The 7,499-nt window shown below is 36.6% G+C and overlaps 1 long non-coding RNA gene across 1 annotated transcript; it reads right to left on the reverse strand.

Moving 5' to 3' along the window:
* Positions 1 to 4,648: 4,648 nt before the first annotated feature.
* LOC130554713 (uncharacterized) lies at positions 4,649 to 6,158 on the reverse strand. The gene is made up of 4 exons (XR_008963014.1): positions 5,885 to 6,158; positions 5,027 to 5,195; positions 4,803 to 4,941; positions 4,649 to 4,749 (listed from the first exon to the last, which is right to left on the reverse strand). It is a non-coding gene; the product is annotated as an uncharacterized LOC130554713 (long non-coding RNA).
* Between the last annotated feature and the right edge of the window lie 1,341 nt (positions 6,159 to 7,499).

The following is a 7,499-nucleotide window of genomic DNA, read 5'->3' on the forward strand; positions in this document are numbered from 1 at the left end:
GTATCGTTGATTGTAACAAGTTATTTAGCTGACTTTAATGTTAAAACATTGAGTACTTTGATGAAAGAGAATAATTGCAAATAAGAGCAAACTATTGACTGTAATCAAACAGCATTAACGTTACTGCATTTATGTTTTCTTGTAATGTTTATTTACATGTTTCATTTTTTGTATTTGCAGTTTTACAGTAAAGATTAATCACCAAGAAAAGTACGCCTTGGGATTTTATTCTAAATGTTCGCTATCTGTCTAGTGGATCACAGTCACGTTCTATGAGGGCAGAATATGGTTATAGCAGAGAAATAAATGTTCTTAGAAATTTCAGATTTAGATTTGATCTAGATTCTGGTGCTATATTGGATTCAGCGAGTTAATAGTGGCCCACAGCATAACCCATATTGTGATCGTCTCTGTCCATTAAAAAAATGCAATCACTTACTTTCCTGTACCTAAACTGGCTAGTCTTGAGTCAGGCTTGGAGATTTTTTACTAGTCAACAATAAAGAAATTACTTGTGAGATATGATTTCTGACAGAAGCAGAAAATAACTAGAGCAATGACACCTCTGGGAGAGCGATTTTAGACGAGCAAGGCTATGCCCCGCAGCCACACACTGAATTAGAGACCCCTCAAGGGACTCAGGGAACAGTTCTCATCTCACTGTGAAATATAAGAACATCATTACTCCCACTCACGATCAGATGCATCCAAAGAGATGAGGTTTTTATGCTCATGTTTACGAATTGATTGGAGTCCGGTTTTGTGACTTAATTTCTAGGGTTAAAAGCTGTAAAGGGGCTCTCTGGCACAAGCAATTTGAATAAATAGGGCACGATCATGATATATTGGATGGTTTAGCAGAAATATTTTTCCAAATGTTTAAACATTAAAACTGGTACTGTGGTCATTTTTTATGACAACAAAATTAATCCATACATGAGCTGATATTGTCTAAAGCAGCCCAACTGCAAAACTATCAGGGCTTTAGAGCATATTTAAAATATGGACAGGAGATCCATACATCACATTTGGTTTTACCATCATGCCCTGTTGGCAGGTGACTCAGTTGACCACATTTAATGCAGATATTTAGATATGTCTATGGTCTGTGTATTATGGTAGTACTCAATGCATAGTTAAGACACCAGTCTCTCATGGAGACTGTCTTTAAGTAGACCCATGTTTACGAGGATTAAAAGACTGGGTATGCAGGCCCTTTGGAAAGTGTTGAAACAGTTTTGCTCCACTGATAGAAAATGGAGAGGTTTTCGTACAGCAGAAGGGTGATAACATACTGGCTCAGCTGGGGTTGTGCACTCTGTGAGGCTGTAATTTAGAAAGGATCCGAGGCTTATCTGTCAGCATCCTGGTGTGAAGGCAAGGGAGGAAAAAAGAAACAGAAAAAAACTCCAGGGATGAGTGGACCATAGTTTAAACCATACACACACAAGCTATGTTAGCTTTCCTGTAGCTCAGTGGTAAGAGCATTGCGTTAACAACGCAAGGTTGTGAGTTCGATCCCAGGGCATTGCACATGCCTATGTATAAATGTATAGGATAAAGCAATGTCAGTCGCTTTGGATAAAAGCGTCTGCCAAATGCGTAAATGTAAATGTTCCTAAACCTAGTAAACTGCCTTGCTGTCTACAGACAACATTAGTAAGGCAGCATCCTTTCTAAAATGGAACCTTTCAATTTACTGAAATGGAAAGCTATACATTGGAATGTCCTGAAATGCTACCTAGCTAGGCACCGCATTCAGGTTTGAACAGATTAAAACTCTTTCTACCGGTGTGGGTGTAGGTAAGAGTCATTGGATTAGGGTGGAGATTGAGAACAGGGAGCGAAAAGATGATTCAAGGACACAGACAGAATCATCTACATTAATTTTCATGTCAAGAGCCTCTGGGTGTTGTCTGCTCTGAAAAACATGAGATGTTCTATTCTATGTGCCAAGCCCAAGCAAGGGAAACCTTCTCTCATGAGATCAAGGTCTGTCATTGTCCTCCAAGTCTGAAATGAGCTCAGTCATGTAAACGAGTATGCTGATTAACTCTTTATATTGTATGATCCGGTGGACGTAGCTTTTGAGGAATTCAGAACACTGCTAGTAACACAGCTGTCTGAAACTCTCCAGAGCCTCTTAAAAACAACCTGATGTGAATTTATTTTTGTAGAACAATTTAGGTTATTAGCACAGTTCAAGGATACAGGGCTGGAAAGTGGAGCAGGGTAGAAATATTGGCATGCATATCAATAGAAATGACCAGATTTCTTGCCAGACTAGCAACATAGTGTCAATTGGCAAATAATGCATAAACTTATTTTTTACCACTTTTTTCATAAATCAAGTCTGATTGGAGAACACTGTAAAATGCTATACTCTACAAGTTTTTAAACCCATTTTTATATTCTGGGACTGAAAGAAATGATTGATCTACTCTGTCTGAGCAATATTTCTAAGAAAGCTGAGATTTCACAGGGCAGGGTTGTGCAGTTAATCAAGGATGAGAAGGAGGATTACAGTTACAGTCATACAAATATATTGATTTGAGAAGGGTGTAACTTGCCCATATTATGCTACTGTTCCATTTACTCTAAAGGACAGAATAGGTATGAAATAGCATTTGTAACATGTTTAACTGTTATGTAATACAATGAAAATTGTATTGTATTCAATTGAAATTGAATATACTGTATATAAGAAACTATTGTTGAATTGGACTTGATAATAATATAATAGAAAAATGATATACTATGATATTAACGATATTGTACTATACAAATTATCTTTCCATTATTGTGCGTGCGTATGCTACATGTATTATTCAAATGTTAGTTTAGAATTGTAACGCTGATGCAGGCGGATGAAAAAGGCCACAAAAGTACTGAAGGTGAAAGTGAATTCTTTATATAAATCAGTGACTCAAACAACAGATGAGCATCTACAGGAAACAGGTAACTCAAAAAAAAACAAGACACTGTAAAAAATATTCCGTAAATTTTACGGTAAAAAACCGGCAGCTGTGGTTGCCAGAACTTTACCGTCAAAAGTACGGTTGCAACGTTATTGGTTTTACGGGATTGCACCCACTGTACCGTATATTTTACAGTTGATAATTTTCTTTTTTACGGTTCATAACTGTCTAATTTACTTGTTTATGCTGTTATAAAAACAGTTTATACCTGTCAAATTCCAGGGTTTACATTGTATTAATTACGGTTCATAACCATCTTTTTTACAGTTCAGCACTGTCTAATTTAAAGGTTTATGTTGTAATAATTACAGTTAAACTCTATAATTATTTGCTAAACATTCAGATTTAACCTTTAAGAAACTATTAAAATTACTGTTAAACTAATTGATAAATATCTTACATTTGCAAACCTAAATCAAATCATCAAAACCCATCAAAATCTATAAAAGACAAAGACATCAGTGAGGTCCCAAGTATCTTTAATAAAGACTGGCAGGCATTTAAGACAAAATATTAGTGCATTTTTCTGTTCTCGTGTTTCAACTGGTATACAGTGGTTTAATTAAAATCGTTCAGTCCAGTCTACATTTAAAGTGATGCTTCACCCAAAAATGAAAATTCTGTCATCATTTACTCACTCTCTTGTCATGTCAAACCTGTACTGTATATATTTCTTTGTTCTGCTAAACACCAAGGAATTTATTTGTAAGAATGTCATTTACCAAACAGATCTCATCCCCCATTGACTCCCATAGTATTTTTTTTCCCTACTATGGCAGTAAATGAGGGATAAGATCTGTTTGGTTACTGACATTCTTATAAATAGCTTCCTTTTTGTTTAACCGAACAAAAAATGTATACAGGTTTGGAAGAACCTGAGAGTGAGGAAATGACAGAATTTTCACTTTGGGGAGAACTATCCCTTTAAAGTGATACTTCATGCTTAAAATCAAAATTTCCCCATGTTTTACTTACCCTCAAGGCATCCTAAGTGAATGTGACTTTCTTCTTGAAGAATAATGCAATCAAAGTAATAATACCACGTATTCTTTGACTTCCAAGCGGCAGAATGTGAGTGAATGGGGGGGATTTTTTGAAGCTCCAAAAAGTGCATCCATCGATGAAAGAAGAACGGCTCCGTGGTCTTAACAAAGGTCTTCTGAAGCGAATCGATGCGTTTGTTTAAGAGAAATATGCATATTGACAACGCTATTAAGGATAATGTCTAACATCCGCTGCAGGCGAAAGAGAGGCTTGTTTTTCCGTTAAATGATGGCGACGAAAGCTCCCGCCCAGAAGAGGCGGTGTTTATATTGGCGAAAACGAAAAATGCTGTGTTCGTCACAGGAACTTACTTAGGGTGAAGACTCTGCATCATTTGCCGGAGAAACAAGCCTCTCGCTGGCCTGTAGCAGATGTTGGACATTATCCTTTATAGCGTTGTCAGTTGTCAATATGTATATTTCTCTTAAACAAACGCATGGATTCGCTTCTGAAGACCTTTGTTAAGACCACGGAGCCGTGTCGAGCCGCTCTTTGATCGATGGATGCACTTTTTGGAGATTTAAAAAATTGCCCCCCATTCACTCCCATTCTACCGCTTGGAAGTAAAAGGATACGTGGTTTTATTACTCTGACTCCATTATTCCTCAAGAAGAAAGTCACATTCACTTAGGATGCCTTGAGGGTAAGTAAAACATGGGGAAAATTTGATTCAAGCCTGAAATAACCCTTTAAGAGATTATAAACTTGGAAACAGTCTGCAGGCCACCTTTACAAAGTCTCTCACCCCGAGTATAAACTTGGAAACAGTATGCAGACCACCTTTACAAAGTCTCTCGCCATTCATGATCAGAAAGGTCAGCGATTAGGGTGAAGACTCTTGGGTTAACTGGGAGTAGCTTTTTGTTTTTCTTTTCCACCTCCTTTAGTCCCTTTCTCCGGATTGATGATGAAAAAACACCTTGAAAAGAAAAAAAAAAACATTTATAAGTCTGTAAATTAAGCTACACCGTAATGAATCTCCCCTCCTAAGTCTCTTTACATACCTTTGCAGGAATTCAAGCACTGACGCCAGTTCAGTAGGGTAGTTAATGTTGGAGCAGTAATAACTGCCGAACATTAGGCAAACAGCAGAGATGAAGGAAGTGATGTCATCATTCACAATCTTGCGGTCCACAGCTAGCATGAATCGGACAGCAGCATAGCAGGGGGGTCCTGTAGATACATTTCAATACAATATACATAAATTTATGAACGTAAGATTATTGCGTATTTACATATACAGTATGGCAAGAATATCATACAAATTGCAGTTTATTTAGTACTGCCCTGAAATAACCATTTCACAAAATAGATTTTAGAAATAATAGAAATAACCCAGTTCTAAAGTTTAGATTTGTGTAACCGAGTTATTAATCTGTGTTGTGGAATATATGTAAAAACATACATTATGTGGAACAGTTTGTTCGGTGCAGAACTAATTAAAAACTGCAATTTGTATGATTTGTATCTTATTTCTTAAATTGATAGTTCACCAAAAATTAAAATTGTCTCAGCATTTACCCTGTATGACTTTCTTCTGCAGAACACAATTTTGAAGAATGCTGTTAACTGCCCCCCATTGACTTGTGTTGGTTTTGTGTCCATACAATAGAAATGAATTTCCACTGCTGTTCGGTTACCAGCATTTTTTTTTATTTCTTCTTTTGTGTTCTAGTTTAAAATGATAAGAGGGTGAGTAAATGATGACAGAATTTTCATTTGTGGGTGAACTATCACTTTAATCCCTATCTTTTTGCATACTCTGCAAGGGGTATGTAAACTTATAAACTCAACTTTATAGTTAAACATTTAATCATTAAAGCTTTAGGGTTCTACTGTATATTAACAAAACGTTCACTTACCACACACACAATAATGCAAGGCGTCACAGGCAGGTTTTCTAACTCCACATCCTTTGCCAGGCTTGTCTCTTCTACATAATGTAGGAGCTCCTCTTTCTCATCAAAACAGGAGAGAGGTAGAAGAATCATGCCTTTCACACCCTCTGAGCAACCATTTCTGTACTCTCAAAACTTCTAGTTTTGTGACAGCAAGGGCATGTGGAGTAGCAACACGTGAATCTATTTTGTTTACGGTAAAAATGCACACTTGAACACGCACCATGGTTTAAGGTGAAGTTTGTTATGTAAAACATGCTACCTATGGATTTGCACTGATTTCACACAGAACTGACAGCTAAACATTTAAACTACGTGAACAAATACACACTCTACTACGGTTTCAAACACATAAATTATGTTTGACAAACTGGGCAGGCCATTCTAGAGCTTGCGAGTTTTACTACATCCGCTGCCAGACATGTTTATGCATCGTGAAAACAGTGTAGCCTACATGCTAACTTACTCGTATTTAAAACGATGCACTGCTAAAACGCTTTGATTCTATTTAGTGTGGAAATATTATTCAGTTAGAAGTATGATTTAATCACCAATATAATCAATAAGTGTTTTCTTTCATTAAATCATTAAGCTGTGTGCTTTTAATGTGTTTGCTTGCTGTGTTTTATCTAGTGGAAAAATACAGAGATGAAATGGAGGGTTTGTGTGTATGTGCCGGATTCGTGAAACCACAAAATAGAGGAACAAGCTTGCAGAAATAGAACAGCTCGTTTTGACAAAGTTTTAACTAACAACACACACACTCAAGGAGTCTCATAAGGAAGGGATGATATGAATTAATCCAATGCATATGTTTTAAGTATAATCAAGAGTTTTGATGTGTCTTATTGAATCATAGGATTAAGAAACAATGCTGCATAATTAAAAGCATTAGATGGTTGAGTTTTTACTGAAAGTATTTTTACATGTTGTTTTGCGATATGAAACTGTCTCTAGATAACACTTCCTCAAATTAGCAACTGACCGCAGGTTGCAAACATGTGTTGCATAGATGTTTTGCAGATATGCATGGTGATTGGTTGCTAACGAGCAATACTCCACAGAGAAAAAGGAGGAGTCAGAAGATGAGAACGACGTCACATACCAAATAAATATATGTGTTTTTGAATAATTTGGGTTGTTGGCTTTTTGGAGAGAGTGGTGATTTACTTGCAACCCAAAGCTTTGTTACCCCTTTTTTTACATCTGATAATAAACTTCTAATCGATTTTGAAGAACGTCTCTGTACAAATTTTTGAACATGCAGGACTGCCTCAAAAGTCCAACAATTGGTGACCCCGACATGATTTGTCAAGAGACGAGGGCACATTTGCCATTTTCGTTGGGAAAAACGGAACGAATTCGGGTTCAACACACAGGTCGACCAATATAAAAAAGGTAAGCAGAAGCCTGTTTAATCAAAATTCTGCTATTGAACATACCTAAATTGTTGTGTTGAATTTGATGAACATTCCGTATGAGTAAAAGTAAAGTATAAGACAAGTTTTGAGAAATCAGATTTAAAAAGACAATACTGTAAGACGTTGCGTCACACAAGGAAATTGTGAGACGTTGCGTC

This window comes from Triplophysa rosa, linkage group LG5 (genome assembly GCF_024868665.1).
Source record: "Triplophysa rosa linkage group LG5, Trosa_1v2, whole genome shotgun sequence".
Taxonomy (NCBI): Eukaryota; Metazoa; Chordata; class Actinopteri; order Cypriniformes; family Nemacheilidae; genus Triplophysa; species Triplophysa rosa.